The following is a 17,029-nucleotide window of genomic DNA, read 5'->3' as shown; positions in this document are numbered from 1 at the left end:
TCTCTTCGGCCGCCCGCTTCTCTTCGGCCGCCCGCTTCTCTTCGGCCGCCCGCTTCTCTTCGGCCTCCTTCTGCCGTCGTCTTCGGTTATCTTCTGCGAAATGTGTCTGGCAAGAGGTCTTATATAGCACTAGGGTTACTGTGATTGGCTCAAAGTTATGCTAATTAGGGTTTGAAAAATGTACCAATGCTATTGGTCCAGACTTTGGCCAATCAGGTTTGCAAATGATCTAACGCTATTGGTCAATTCTGTATTCCCACCATTCATTCATGTCTGCCCCACTTCCATTTTCTCAATGGAGATTGAGTAGTGGGAAGTTGAGGTTGTGGACCCAGCTGCAGTGATGCATGGCATGGGCTTCTGCAGCAGTCCTCCCTGCTGTGCCAAGGCCTGGCTGCTGCAGATGACAGGTCTGACAGGTCAGGGAGCCTTGACTCCCTAGGCACTGGCTCCAGGCAGCAGCAGGGCCGCTGGAACTCTGACCCACCCAGGCCAACACCCCACCCCTCTTGCTTCTTCTTCTTTTTTTTTAAAGAGAGAGTGAGAGAGGAGAGAGGAGAGAGAGAATTTTTAATATTTATTTTTTTTTTAGTTCTCGGCGGACACAACATCTGTGTTGGTATGTGGTGCTGAGGATCGAACCCAGGCCGCATGCATGCCAGGCGAGCGCGCCACCGCTGGAGCCACATCCCCAGCCCCCACCCCCCTCTTGCTTCTTGTCAGGGATTAGTAGACAGGCTGTGTCACTTTGTAGCCAGGGCCATCAGTGCTTAAATACACAAATGAGATAGACTTTAATTGCAGGGGGAAATCCTGATAAAACTGGATTCAAAATATTTGGATTAAATTTTAAGGATATGATTAGGTGTATAAGCACATGTAAATCAAGACCTGACATGTCTTGCAGAAAATGAGCAACAATACTGGGGACAGAGCCAGGCACAGTATTGGTACTCAATAAATTTGAGCTATTGGGTATGCATGTGTATCTGGAATGTTTTCCCACTAGAGAAGAATGTTACCGTCAGCTCTTGCTGTGTAACAAGACAACTTAAATTTTCCAGGCTGAAAACAACAAACTTTATCATTTCTTACGTTATTGCTTCTCATAATTCAGTGGGTCCAGAATTCAGGTAAGGCACAGCTAGACAGTTCTGCCCCATGTGGCATTGGTGGGATTCAGGTAAGGCATAGCTAGACAGTTCTGTCCCATGTGGCATTGGTGGGGTTCACTCACTGCCCTCAGCTGGTGGGACGAAAGTCCAGGAGGCTCCCTCACTTGCCTGACCCCATGGTGTGTTTTCATGTGGTTGTCCCTTCTTCATGGATGTCTCATCGTTCAGTCATGGTGTGAGTTTCTTCACAGCATGACCTCAGCTTCCAGAAAGATGGTGGGAAGGGCCAACCCCATTCAGAATGAGGCCCCAAACTGGCAGTTTGTCAATTCTGCTGCATTCTATTGCCCAGGAAGCCACTTGATCCAAAGTGCCAGAAGATGTAGCCCACGACTCCTTGGGTGGAGCAGTGAGTGTGTTAAAGAGGAAGTCATCAACTGTGAGTGTCTTTGAAAGCCACATCCCACAGAGAGGATCCAGAACTTTCCTGACTATCCAAATGCTCCAACTTATCATGCCTCTAGCTCTTGGAACAAGCCTTTCTCTCCCCCTGCCTCGCTTGGTCTGACTAACTTGTCCTCACTCTCCCTGGTCCTGATTCTACCACCCCTGCCTCTGGCAAGGCTTCTGTGTTCCCCTAGATTGACTTGGTGCTCAATAGCTACTCCTCAAACATCCTGTCCTCTCTTCCTGAAGTAAGGTTAGCACTCCTGTCAGTAATTATAAGTCTGGTAACTGGCACCTTTCAAACATGGAAGACATCGAGTACAGGGTCATCTGTTCAGGACTTCATTCCCAGATCCTGATTCAGGGCTCAACACCATAGAAAGAGACCACAGGTGTCATCATCAAGAGTGTTGGCTCTTGTGTTCTAGCCTCACCTTGGTCCCTTCCTCCTGGTATGGGCTGGAAGTTGCAGATTCCTCAGGAAGCAACTTCTGGGATGGACAATGTTCAGGACATTTAGTGGGATGGTAGGGAGGAAAAGGATTGGGGCTGGAGGCTGAGGATGTCACTCAATGGCCGAGTGCTTTCCATGTGCATGAGGCCCTGGCTTCTGTACCTAACAGCAGGACCCCCCCCAAAAGCAAGTATCATAGTGAGAGAGACTGGGCTGTGATGAACCTGAAAAAAGCCATCAGCCAACCCTGTGAGGACTCTGAAGATGGGCCATCACTCTGATTGTGGCCAGGGTCTGTGTTATTATTACCAGGCTTTACCAGTCTTTGGAGGCCTGCTGTTTTGGGAAGAAGACGTAGCCTTGAGCAGAGCGGACACTTCAGTGGAAGCCAGTGCCTGGAGGGGGCTGGAGCTGAAAATATCTCTCTGACACCATGAGTGCAGGGGAATATGTCCTTTGTCCTGAACTGGATCTGCACAGCCTGCAAGAGTGACACTGGTCTAATATCTCTGGACTTCCTGTTGTATTTCAGTGATCAAGAGAAAACCAGTACACCTTCTTCCCCAACTCCCAAGAAGGTCTTAACAAATGAACCTGGAAATGCCACCAAGTTTCTTGGGCTGCTGTGCCAACATTTACACAGATAGTCACCATCTGGCTTGGGAGGAGGCACTGCTGCTCCAGGAAGGGACACCACACCCTACAAACATGAGGGGAAAACACAGTTTTATCTTGATGGGCAGCCCCTCTGCATGGGTTCAGTACCCATTCTGGGTTCTCCAGGCTGACAGATCACAGTGGAAGAACTGAGCCTCCTGCTTTCAGATCTATGGATCCTTGCTAAGTCTTCTGCTTCTAAGACAATGATCTAGCCAAGGTGCTTTGGTGGATGTTTGTGTGACAGTGACAATGTTTCCTGATCACCAAGATGCCAGTGGCTATTGGTCATTCCCTGACATGTCTATCCAGGCAGCAAAGAGAATGAGAAGTTTAGATCATGGGGAAGAATCTGGGCAGGAGAGGCTTGTAAGAGGCCATGCATGGGTGATCTGTAATAATAGCAGCTTTCCCAGGCTGAGACCAGTCTGTTAGTTTTTAATGATCATGTGCTATGTACCAGGCTCTGGGCAAAGTCCTTCAAGTACTTTGCCTTGTTGAATCCTCAATACCTTCCTCCCATTTGGCTGACAATAGAGTGGAAGCTCACATGACCTCACCAGTGGCAGTGACTTCAATGGGATTCAACTTTTGGAGATCTGGATCTCCAAAGCCTAGGTTAGCTCTCAGTCACTAGATGCATCATGTAGCCTGGCTAACATCTGTACATTGAGGAAGTTCTAAAGTGAACTCGGCCCATCTTGTCTTTAACTGGCTGGCCATGTTAAATGACAATAGCATTGTGACACAGATAACAATGCTATAGATGTTTCCCCTTCTTCCTGCACACTCTTTCCTCTGTCTCTTACTCTCTCCCTCTCTTTCTTCTCTGCTCATTGATTGAAGGTCTATGTTATGTGAGACACTGCAGATATACAGAAACTGAAGCCACTTGTCTTCTCCTCTCTCTGTCTTCTGGGAGCTGCAGTCCTAGGAAAACCAGACACACAGGCAAATGTTTACAAAGCAGTGAGAACTGTGAGAATGCAGAGATTCAAAGACAGGTCCTCAGGAACATGCAAAGGCAACTTAAATGCCTGGAAAAGCTTAAGCAAGGAGCCTCTTGAACCTTGACTTGACCTGTGTAGACAGAGAGCCCACTGGGAAAAAACAAGGAGTGGGGCAGACCTAAGCCAAAGGAAGGCCCAGTACCACAGCAGGTGTGCATCCATGTAGAAGCAAAGGAACTGGCAGGCTGGGGGGACCTGGGCTTGGGTGGAAGTCTCAGATGTGAGGGGAAGATGGCAGGGCTCCAGAGAAAGCTCTTCTTGTTATGACAGGTCTGGAATGCCATGCTCAGGTGACCAGACTTAGGACTGGGGATCCATGACAGATTTTTAAGTGAGAAGGGATCAGATGGGTTTCATGGCTTGGAAAGATCAGTAAACAGGTGTGTGTAAGCTGAACAGAGGGCAGAAACAAGCTGGGGAGAAACTGGAGGCAGGGAAATGAAGCCAGAGATGGCTCAGGCAGAGGGGGGTCTTCTGTTCCCCATGGCCCTGGCCTCTGAAAACCTGTGTGTGCCAATGGGTTCAGCAGGGCCTGCTTTGCCCTCTGCAAGCACTTGCCTGTGTGAATAAGATGGGGCTAGGCAGCCCTGGAAGAAGCCATCCTAGGGTGGGCTTTCAGGCTGCCCAGTCCATAGAGACGTTTCAAAGTTCTTTGAAAACTCTCAGAGACCACCACGTCTTCCAAGCTGACCTTTCCCAGGTTCTCTGTGTATTTAACTTTATTTCCATCAAAGATCTTCACTAAGTGCCGGGGGCCAGCCCCGGCGGGGTCCAGGGAGTCCCGAAGGAGGAGTGGCGTCGGCGAAATGATGAGACAGGAGTCGTTCCCTTTGAGCAATCTTCAGAGAGAGAGCTAAAGCAGCTTTTCTCTGGGTCCCCCTTTTATTACAATTTTTCTCATCATTATAGATTCACAATACGTCATTGATTATATAACTTAAAACTTTGTCAAGACATGACATTTCCTTAACCATGATTGAGAGCACACCGATCTACATTCTTCCAGGGTATGACCCCCAGCCATACAATCATCAAAGTACAGATTCATCAATAAAACATGTCACCAATTTACATCCTTCAGATTTTCCCAAGATTTACTATTTTTCCCAAGATGTTATTTCCTTATTAACTAATGTCAAACTACGTAACCAGACTCTAAGTCTCCTAATTAATCATTAACCTAAAGTACACCTGTACTTTATTTTTAATCTAAAATTCCCATCTAAAAAAGTCCCTTTAAATCTTATATTTAAAATGTCCTAAAGTTTATGAATCATCCTTAAAGTATATCAGAAACCTATATAGCTAAAGACTTAATAATTTCTAAACTTAAGAATCTAAATAATATTTTTAACATTATTCTAAAACTGTGTCTTATAAAGCTATTTTAATTAATTTCTAAATTTATTTTCATAAAACTGGTTGAGCTGCTTTCTCAGAGAGTTTCTTTTGTTTCTCAGTCAAGGTACACTAGTTCTCAAAGAATTTGTTTCTCAGTCAGAGGATGATTGTTGTCTGTTATTAGGTTTGTCCACAATGTACTAAGATAGAAGAATAGCCTTTTATTTTGTCCTTGATATGCTGAGGGGTGGGTAGCAGAACAGCTTCCAAGGCATGAACTACCTGTTCTGTTCTAGCCATCTGAAATTTAATTGTTTGGCATTTAACATACTCATGCCTCCTGTGAGAAACATAAGCATGAAAATGCAAAGTCCCAATTACATAAAAAAGGGTCTCATGGTTTCGGTTACCCACCAACCAGTGTGGCTTTGCCAGCATTCATCCTCACTGTGACCCTGTCAAGACAGTGGGAGAGCGGCTTTGCCAACACTTTTTCTCACTGTGACCCTGTCAAGACAGCGAGTGGGGGATTGCCTTCACCAACTAAGGTCAACAAACAGGTTGGGCCAAGATGGAGGCCACCCCGTTATCTTAGTGAGCAGCCCCATAGCTGGTTTGTCCCCAGCAGAGAAGAAAGTGTCTGGCAATAGTTTCTCTCTTCCACCCTGAAATAAAAGACAATGTGGCTGGTGTTTTTCTGCTCTCAATTTTTCCAGCCACCCTCACAAGCCAAGCCTCAATCTATATTAATACTATTACTCGGGATGACATTTTCTCCTACTGTCGTTCTGTCTTTTTTGTCTTCCTCCTTTATTTCCTAATTTGCCTAATGTGCATAATTCAAGCCTGTGTATCAAGTCATCCACAAAACTATCACATTACTAAGTTCCTTCCTCTCTATCAACCCCATCTCTGTCTCTCACAGAAATTAGAGGGAGGTGACTACAAACATGCAAGGACAGAAAATAGAATTATGAAATGTGTTAATTGAGACATCAAGTTGGCTTTTATTCCAGGAACTTCCATCCCTAAGCCACTTTGAAGCTTACCCTTGTGACACTGATTCTCATTTGATGGTGCTGTTAATGTGAGTGGTGTTTACACATGGTATACATATGTCATGCCTAGGCCTTAAGACTGGTGGGTCCAGATGATTGGTGGGTCCAAGAGGAGGACAAAGACAGCCAAGAGGTTCCAGGTAGTAAAGGGCAGAGATGGCAATGAGGATGGGCATTAGGGAGAAAGCATGCTGGGGAGGTGAGGTGCGGGCTACAGAGATTCCACCAAAATACATTGTTTTAAACTTTCCGCTTTGCATGAAGTTCAGGGTCTGCAAGTTCATTGGCAAAATACATTACTTTATTTTCCTCCTTCTTTTGTGTTCTCCTCATGCCCTTCCCAGCCAGACATGGACCTGCTGCCTGCTAGGCTTCTCAGGAGTCTAAGCCAACACCTTGCAAAGTGGTTGAAATGAAAGTTTGTGCACATTTAAGTGGGTGGGGGTTTCCCATGGAGCAATGGGATTTACAGTCAGGCATAGGATCAAAGCCTTTCTCTCTGCCTCCTGGTAGGGCTTAATATTTTTCCATAAACCTACAGTCATGGCAAAATGACAACAAGACTCAGCCAATATGGTGCCAACTTGATGCTCTGTGGAGAAAACTGATCTCTTCCCTCCATTTGCTGCTTAGCACTGGGATGTGGCTCACTCTTCAGAAAGACTTTGACAGTCACAAAAGGCACCTTACAGTCTCTGAATTCTGGAAGGCTGAAAGTAGGAGACAGCTAAGCATCAGCAAGGTGACCAGCACAGGAGAAGAGCTGACAGTGTATCTGTTGGAAACCTTCCTCAGGATTGTGATTTGTTACTTATGTTCCACTTCACTTAATAGAAGGTCCAAGTGGGCAGGAAATATTTTTGCTTCATTCACTGTTGTGTCTCCAGAGCTCCTGGCCCCAGTGCTGGCTCTTGGTAGATGATCTAAAACTACTTGTTAAATGATTGAATCAATATACATGTGCCCAATTGATGCTCCCAGCAAGATCAGGTATTATTGTTCCAATTTTCCTAGTCAAAATATTAAATATTTTAAATAATGCTGATCTTCTCTCTCTCTTCTCTTTTGCTGACAATGGTAGATGAGGGTGGTTACATTTATCATTTCATAAGCTACAAGGTATTGAAACAGCATCACAAAAGAATAGAAGACTAAACAAGACGCAGGAAGTATATGCATTTGTGGCTAATTGCATTCATTGACAAGATATGGATTATTTCCCTTCAGGGGAAGGTGGCTGTCTCTGTTGAAACAGGAAAATGTGGTTATTTGGGAAGAACACATTGAAAAGTATAAATATGTATACTTGATATATATATTCGAGCTGGCAAAAGGGTGGGCTGCATTGGTTAAACATTGTGCTTGACTGCCTGTCATTTACTATGAAATTAAAGTGTGTGTCCTCCCAAAATTTATATGTTGGAATCATAACACCTGATGCAATGATATTAGGAGGCAATGGCTTTGGAATGTAATTAGGTCATGACAGTTATAAACCCCAGATGGCTTTCTTTCCCTCTTTCTCTGAGATGAGAACATAGTGAGAAGGAGGCCATCTACATGCCAGGAGAGAACTCTCATCAGAACTTAACCATGCCGACGCTTTGATTTGGGATTTCCCAGCTTCTGGAACCATGAGAAATAAGTTTTATTGATTATTCAACCCTATCCATGGAATTTTCTTACAGCATTTGTTGTTTCTTCCTAGCTACATTCTATCTTAGGTTTCCTATAAACAGAACCAGAGATGGGAAGTTATGTACTGAGGATATGTTCTCAAGCAGTGAATGAAGAAAGCAAGATAGGGATGTTATGGTTTCTGTATGAAGTGTCCCCCAAAATCTCTTGTTCATGCAGAAATGTTCAGAGATAAAATATTTGGATTATGAGAGCTATAACCTTATTAGTACATCCAAGTTTGAATGGAGTGACTGGGTAGTAGCTATATGCAGGTGGGCATGGCTGAAGGAGGTGGGTCTTTGGGGCATGTTCTGGAAGGGTTCTTCTTCCAGTGGGTCCCTTTCTCTCTCCATCTCTCTCTTCTCCTCTCTCTCACCATCTCTCCTCCACCCTCTGTTGACCTCCCCATGAGCTGAGCACCTTTCCTCTGGTGGGCCATTCTGCCATGATGTGCTGCCTCACCTTGAGCCCAGATCAATGGAGTCAGGCATCTATGGACTGAGTCCTCAGATACCACCAGCCTAAGTAAACTTTTCCTCCTCTACAATTGTACTTGTTGAGTATTTTCAACACAGTGACACCAAAGCTGACAAAAACAGAGAGAAACAGAAAAGGTGTGTTTTCAAGAGCAGTGTCACCTCACCTGTTCTTTGGGGAGCTCTGGAGTATGATCTGCACCACAGGCCCATTTCCTCTTTGAGATAAAGGAGAGAGATCTTTGGACTAAATACCTAAGATGTGGCTGCATGTCATGCCAGGGAGTGGGAGATAAAGAAGGACATATCTCCCAAATACCTCCAGGGGAGACAGTGTACATCACTATGAACAGTTTTCTGGGGAAGATGACAGGTGGGGACATGAGCAATAGCTCCCCCAACAGACAGTTCAAAGGCTCTCCAGAGGTCTGGGTGGGACAATATATTTGTTACATTTTGCTGGGTAATAGCTCATTCCCAAACTCAGCTTCTTAAAAGCAATAGTACATATTTATTTTGTCTCACAATGTTTGTGGGTAGATTTTCTGGGAGTGGCTCAGCAGAGGTTCTAACTCAGAGCCTTTCATGAGGCTGCAGCTTTGGTGCCACTGGGGCTGCAGTCTCATGTGGAAGCTTGGCTGGGGCTGGGGCATGTATTTACACAGTGATGACTCTCACAAGGCTGGTAGGTCCTTGCTGGAGGAGGCCCCAGGTTATTCTGCCATGGGCTTCTCCACATCTGGCTTGACCATCTTGTAAGAGTACAGCTACTTCTTCAAGAGTGGGTAATAAAAGAGATCAAAGAAGAAGAACACTGCCTTCAGAAGCTACATACCCTTTACTGTGCCATCATCCATTGGTTGTGAAAATGAGCTCTGGCTCAGTGTTAGAGTGACCTATGTTAATAGCCTAAATACCTGGAGGTAAAAATCATGACTCATGGGTATCCTCAAGGAGTGTGGTTGCCACACCCAAATTTGATTTCAAGTCCTTACTTTATGCATGGGTGACCACGTAATTTCAGTTTTCTTCCTTTCTCTACAGAAACTAAGAAATATAAATAAGCAGGAAATAATCATATGCCCTCAGTCCAGCCAGTCAGATACCCTCTCACAAGATTCCACATCCGGATGAGTTAATGATGCAAAAAAAGAAGAGTTCCAAGCTATGGGCCACAGAAGACAGAGCTGAGCAGAAACTCCTCCCACTGTAGCTAAGGCTCCAGCTCCACCACCTCCTATGGCTTCTGTGATTTATTTTCACTTTCTAAACCTAGTTTGCAAAACCTCCTTCCAATTCTGGGACATATAGGCTATGCATTGAATAAATTAAATTTAGCTTAAACCAGTTGGATGCGGCTTATCTTTCTTAACAGTGAAACCCCCTAACAGAGAAGCTGCTTTTTTCATGTTTTCTGGAATGAATATGTGTTTCTTTTATACTTGGGTGGGGGCAGGATGTGGAGAAAAGACCTTTGAAAATACTAAAAGACTCAGACCAAATTAAAACTCTTCCTAAACACATCTTTCTTCTTGCCTGAATAATATATTTCTCACCTCATTCAGATGTAGATACACACAAGTCCACCACCTTAGGAAGAAGACAGAGGGTGTGAGTCCTGTGCAGTTTAGGCAGTGTGTCAAATTCCATCCAGTCAGTTAATGGTCACTGATACTGTGCTTCTTTGAACACTAATGGACATTGCCATAATAACGGCTAGAGATGGGACAAGATCCCTGAGACAGGAAAGCAGTCTCTTGCCCAGTTGTCTACCTTTTAGGATTCATGTTGTTCATAAGTCCAAAGCTGGAAGATCAACTGAAGGAAGCTGTAAAGTCAGTGGCCCACTGAGATCTGGGTGTTAGAAAATTAAGTACAGTGGTTTCATATATAAGAAAATATCATATAAGAAAATCCATCTCTATGCTCTGGGACAGAGGAGAAAGGAGAAAGAGCTGGAACAACCCAGCCTGCCTTTCTACAGGCAGCAATACAGGCTCCAGATTTAGTGTGAGATGGGAAGATGAATTTGGTCCTCACTCAGTCAGAACTAATTCCAGAAAGGCCTGATGTGTGACCATCCACCACATCAAACTTTATTCTGGTGTCTAATATATTTGTTTTGCATGCAATGTGCGTGTGAAACACATCCAGCCAATTTTTCTGGTTCTCAAATACAGAAAATGGGCAAATAAAACTCTGTCTGCTGGCATTACTGAGAGAAGAGTTGCTGCTCTTTTAGAAGTCTCCTGAGGGAGACTCAGGGATGCCTGTCCTCTATGCAGATTATGCTGTCTCTCTACAGGCTCACCCATGTGCAAGCAGAAAATTCACCGTATTTTTCTTATTTGTTGATTTTCCATAAACTTCTGTTGTGACTTCAGTTCCTCAAAGACTACACATCAAATAAAGTGAGATTGAGTATTGGATGTTCCCTGTTAACTGGAAGTAGTGATTTCTCTCTCTCTCTCTCTCTCTCTCTCTCTCTCTCTCTCTCTCTCTCTCTCTCTCTCCCTCCTCCCAATGCCCCCAAGGAGATGATTTTAATAAAGAAAGACATTAAGACATTCCTGCCTGCTGGGATGGTACACTGTGGAAGTTGAGCAGCTATAAGTAGGGGGGAGAGAGAGAGAGAGAGAGAGAGAGAGAGAGAGAGAGAGAAATTTCAATAGTGAGAGGAAGAAATAGAAAACTGAACACCATCAATTGAACACCATCATTCAAACATACGAAAATCTTCCAGATAGTTCAGTGATAAGCAGGAAATTGATAATAAAGAAAGAAAGAACACCAACCATCATAGAGGATACTATTGCAGTTAGAATGGTTTTTTATTCTTTTTGATAGTTGGGCAGGTAAGCTAATAGCAATAGAATTTACTTTAAAGATCAACACTACAGACACTGCTGTTTATTATTGATAGTAATGTGGCTCCAGTAAGGGGAATATTAAGTCTCATAAAAGCCATTGCAGCAGTCCATTTAGGCCCTGTCTGAGCTACACACACTTGGGTTTCCCACTGTTGTTTCACATCTCTGGCAGGAGTTTTCTTTGGATTATACCAGGACATCTGCTCCTTGAAAATCTGTGAGAACCATTTCCGCTGCCGTTTTCAGTTCTATGGCTGATGGAACTGGGGGTGACCTTTCTCAGAATTCTTTTAGCATGGAGTGATTAACTAACTCATCTGGATCCTGAATATATTTGTGTGACATGGGTGGGAAGCCAAGTGTGATAGATGGGACATCCATCCCTCTAGAAATTAGTGAGAGATAAAAGAAATGATATGTTAAGGCACTTGGCTCAGTGCCAGGTGAATCCTGAAAAAATTCCAGCTATAGAGGGAAATGGTGAAGGTGGCAGATGGTGCTGGATTTTGCACTCAAAATGTCAGGGTTAAAAGTCCCAAGACTTGTGTTTTCATAGTTCCAATATATACCCACAAGATACTTAATTACACAGGGAAAAAATAATCACCTTGCAGTGGAGGAGCATGCAGGCACCACCTGAATGGTAGGGTCAAAGCTCCCTGAGCAATCACAGGGCTGACCATGCCTCCTAATACAATGCACTGAATGGGACGCATGACTGTAATGCCAGCAGCATGGGAGGTAGAGGCAGAAAAATCACAAGTTCAAAGCCAGCCTCAGCAACTGAGGAAGGCCCTGAGCAACCCAATGAGACCCTGTCGGTAAGTAAAATATAGAAAGGGCTGGGGATATGGGTCAATAGTTAAGTGCCTCTGGGTTCAATGCTCAGTACCCAAAATTTAAAACAACAAAGTGCATAGCAGAAATCCTGTGTGAGGAATCTACATTGATAAACATTCTACCAAATAACCAGCCTGTGCTCTTCAAAGCTGTCACAACACCCAACAAATGTGAGTCAGAGGACTCTTCCAGATGAGCAGACACTCAAAAGTCATGACAATCGAATACATGGTGCAATTCGCCATTCCTCTTCTTCTCATTCCTTTTACTTTTTCTCTCTTTTTTTTTTAAATTTTGTTTTTCTCTTCCTTGTAATTATTTTAGTGTAAAGTACAGTATTGAAACTAGGTGTCAAATGGTGAAATATGAAAAAAGTCAAGAGATGAGATCATGCTAATGTCTCTACCAATATTAATCTTCTCATTAAACAGTGATATTCATGTTGTGCAAGAGACTATTCTTATTTTAGGAAATAAAATGTAATTCAGAGGTAAAGGTGCATAGGACTTAGCTGATTCTCAAAATGGCTTAAGGGAAAAAAATCAGAAAACATAAAGCAAATGGGCAAAAACACAAACATTTGGGGAAGATGTATAGGATATACATGGTTTTGTTGAACTTCTGCACAAAGTATAAAAATTATAGCAAAATGAAAAATAATGCTCAGCCCTATTGACTCAGACCTGAGGATGACTTGGCTTCTGTGAACCTCAGTTTACCTATTTCAAAATGGGGACTTGGTAACAGCATATAGGACATTCTGTCTCTGGAGATGACCAAACCAGCAAAGCATTAACTCCTTCTGGAGTTAGGAGATGGGTTGCAGAGTTAAGAATAGGGAGGGGTCTAGGGTACTAACTATCCATGTTTTCTAATAATAAACACCATGATGTGACCTGGGCCAATTCCCTCCAAGAAGATGTGTTAAATTGGATCTATCAGAGAATCCTTTTCGAAATCATTCCTCCCTTTCAAGGTTGTTGTGGGAATTAAGTGGGATCATCTCCAAAGGGGACTTAGTGCAATGCATGGCACATAGTAGGGGTTTCAGTCACCATGGTAAATCTCATGGCCCTGACTGCCCTTCTCGTTCATTGATCAGTATCATGCATGTTTGGCCCATGATTCCTGAAGGGAAGGAAACTTACACTGTCCCTCAGCACTGTAAAGACTTGCCTGCTGGTCAAGTGGAAGTTCTTTCTAGAAAGTCACATGAGCTCAGTGAATGCTATTCTGGCCAGAGTGCCAACCCAAGGGTGCCACCTACCAGCCTTATCAACTTTGAGCTTGGTGGCTATTTTTCTTTAATTGTACTTGTTTAGTTTGTTTCTCTCAGTCACTATCCTGCAAATAAAATATTTCTGTCACCATAACTTAGTGATGCTTGTTTTTTTTTAAAATTTTCCCTATTCAGAATCATATTTGCATAGTCTTTTTTATCTTTTGCTCAATCTTTGAATTCAGTTTTGGGAATAGCCTTAGTGAAGTCACTTTCCTGCTTTGCTTAGTATTTCATTGTAGTGAATTTCACATGTTCCATTGTAGGTGTACATTTGGGATATTTCTAGTCTTGCTATTACTCATAGCTCCACTATAGATACTCTTGTGCACATGTCTGCTCTGCACGCATGTATGTGTTTTTGTTGGGGATACACCAGGAAGTAGAATGTTCAAGATCATTAGATACTATTAATCAGTTTTCCAAAATAGTTGTACCTACCAGTGTTTACATCCACAATCAGCTTAAAAATTCCTGTTGCCAAATGTCATTTTCAGCACTCAGTGCAATTAATCTGGTTAGTTCTATGTGGTGAATGTTCAAAATGTAATTTGAACAGCCTTTCCTTGATAGGTCCTGGTCTTCAATTTCTCTACTTCTTCCTCTAGGAGGTGTGCCAGTTTCTTTAAATTCTCCCAGCCACATGTACTGGGATTGGGAGGTACTTGGGAAATCACAGCCTCACTTGCTGAGATCATCTAACTGAGTCCCTATTCTCTCTTATCCTAGCCCTTGATTCTTTACTGGTTGTAAATCGGGTTGAGCCTTAAACACCCACAATCTTGTACTTTGATCCAGCTTGGCTCTGTCTTCTCAGGAGGCAACAGGGCCAGGCTATTCAAAAAACTGCAATCTTAGGTGGCTTCCAAGGAACTGCTAGATTAGAGATTACTTTAAACTACCCAAGGAAAGACAACTTCAAACTGAAAGATCATGAAAGTGCTATGCATCACAACTCTGTGGGCCACCAGGGCAATTTGGCAAGACCCTGTCTTAAAATACAAAAGGCTGAGGTTGAGGCTCTAGTATAACCTCCTGGGTTTGATCCTAAGTACCACAAACAAAAGGAAAACAACAAACTGAAGGCTAGTTTTTTGAAAATATTGCATTTGACATTGTCAAGATGGAACAGAAAAAGAATATGAGAGTCAAGTAGAATTCATTCTTATGAAACTTTTAAAAAACCTCAGAAGCTACTGTGTGCCAGTAATTAAAAACCTGAAAAAGTTAACTTTTCTAAAAAAAAGAATGATGTTTAACTAATGTGATGAGTAGCAGGAAAATTATTAATCTTGATCAATTTAGACAATATACTTGAAATTTTCCATCCTTTCTAGTGAAAGGAAGAAAAATTCACTTAATATATAATTAAGTTTATAATCTTATAAGAAAATATGTTTCCCAAGCCTTCCTGTAGGTATCCTTATGGTAAAAAAAGAAATGTGTTTTTTTTCTTTCTCATTAAATCAGGAACAGACCAAGTGGGAGCCCCTCTTCCTAACTGCTTAGTGTCCTGCCGGAGGTCATGTGCAATGTTGGGCACCTTGTAAGTCAGGTGGTTTCTGTGAACTCCCAAGATTGTTTGCCCAGAGTTAAAATGGGGACAATAGTACTTATTAGTGGGTCTCTAAAGGAATAAATTGGGTCAAGTAAAGTATTTAGCAAGTGCCCTACATATAAAGGTCATCCTGTAAATGGTGACTGTCCTAAACCTGGTATCCTTCTGTCAATACTTTCAAACTATCCTGGTTAACTTCACACTAACTTCCTAGAAATTGAGTCATTGGCACAAAGGATTTTGCACACTTAAACATTGGTTGCACAATGCCAAATAGCCAATCCTATAGCCTTTTTCTTTCACCCTCTCATAGTTATGGGATGGAATGTGATTCTACACCGTCTGCTTTCTTAGACCAATAGTCACTTAATAGACACTAGTTTGTCAGTGTTCCACCTTGAGATGGTTTTCAGTTCTCTTATCGTTACTCGGTCTTAAAGATATTGATGTCTGTTTACTTTCCAGGTGGTTTGTATACTGTCCACCTGTGGGAAAAACAGGTGTGATGAAATAAAAAAATATATATGTGTGTTCAATGCCTGACTCGAATCCAGTGTGTGGTAGTACATCCCATGGACAGAACCTGGTCATTACTGACTGTTGCCACAAAGGTTGCCTAGCAGATGATTTGCAAGATGGGAGGAGCTTTCTTGAAGGTGGAGTCAGGTATGTAGGAATTTCATTAACTTCTCTTTTATTTCTGCTTAGTGAAGTTTAAAAGTCTACTTTTTAATCTAATAATTAAGTTTTGTTCATATTTCTGTTCTGAATTTACTTTTTTTTCTGAAAAAAATTGGAAAAACAACGTTCATTATTATTGATTGTTTCCATGATATTATAAATCAGTTGAAGTCAATAGCAGGATTTGTGGCAAGCATGGATGAGGGATTAACCAAGTAAGTAAGCCTTGGCAGACATTTAGTTGTCAGCTGCCTGTGTACCAAACAGAAGAGGTGGACCTGACTCATATTTCTTGGGGGTTCATTCAAGTAGTTCTTAGCCATGAACTGTCCCAAATTTCTGGCAAAGTTATACTCTCTACTTCAAAAATATTTTGCAGGAATGATTGGGTCCATGTTTGTTTTTGTTATTGCTGTGCTTTTTTTGTTTTCTAACAGAGTGCAAAAGTAGCAGCTGACAACTCCTGCTTTTGTGTAGTTCTTTGTGTGAGACAGTTGTTACCAGAGGGCTCTCAGGACATCATAAAATAGAAATTCAGATGTCAGCCAATCCACAATCTCTTCTAGAGGCTTTTGGTTCTCTTCCAGGCTCTTCTGGGTGTCTCAGAAGCCATTTTCTTAAGGAAGAGGTCCCATGCTTTGCTGTCTGTCAGCTACAGACCAATCTCAGCTCTTAGATGTTGTCCACATTCCTCTACACAAACCTCTCCCATCTTCCAACCAGCCAGGGCACATCAAGTACTTGTTTTTCTAGAGGCCGGTAGGTATAGAATTTTGGCTTCTTTAGGCCTTTCTATGCAATCTACCCAATCTACCTTTCCTTTTCTCCTGGAACTACTTTTCCTCACCACACCTTAAAATGAGTTTGTAGTCCTTAAGTATTTGATAAATGGCCCCATTGATGTTTGTGGCCCAATTGAGGATAATTCCAGAGTGTTCTTCAGGGAAAATCTATCTTCCATTTCCACAGAAGGATTAATTTTCCCTATTCTCTATTTGAAAACAGTAAAATTATTTGGTACAGCTTTTTTCTATGAAATTAGAAAACAATGTTGCAATAATGGGACAACAATGTCACCATGCACTGAATGGACATTCTGAAGTGTTTTCTAGGTTCATCAGTGAACACATAGAACCAAATGCTGAATAAGGTATTTCATGAAGGTTAACTTTTGATAGAGAGGCAGACAAATAAGTATAGCACATAATGTCAATGGTCTGGTGTGCTAACTCTGAAGTAAACATTCAGGGGATAAAAACTTGAGACATTTTATAATTTTTTTTGGACATGTTGAAGTTGTCATAATAGCTGTCACTCTTGCAAAACAAGATGCTCCCTCATATGATTATCATGGATGTGCCCTTGCCTAAGGTACTGACCCCAAAGGAAGAATCTCTGGGAACAGCGTTTTCAGTTGGTTCCATTCCCCAGGAGGCGAAACTACAGTAGTCATGCATATTGACAACATCAGTAATTTGTAGTAATTTTAACAGTTCTTATTTGTGTGTATTCAAAAACCCTTCTAAGATGCTTAAGATATGAGAAGAGACTGATACCTTGATC

The sequence above is a fragment of the Spermophilus citellus genome (genome assembly GCF_964194105.1).
Source record: "Spermophilus citellus genome assembly, chromosome: 3".
Classification (NCBI taxonomy): Eukaryota; Metazoa; Chordata; class Mammalia; order Rodentia; family Sciuridae; genus Spermophilus; species Spermophilus citellus.
Note: the sequence above shows the minus strand (reverse complement) of the source record.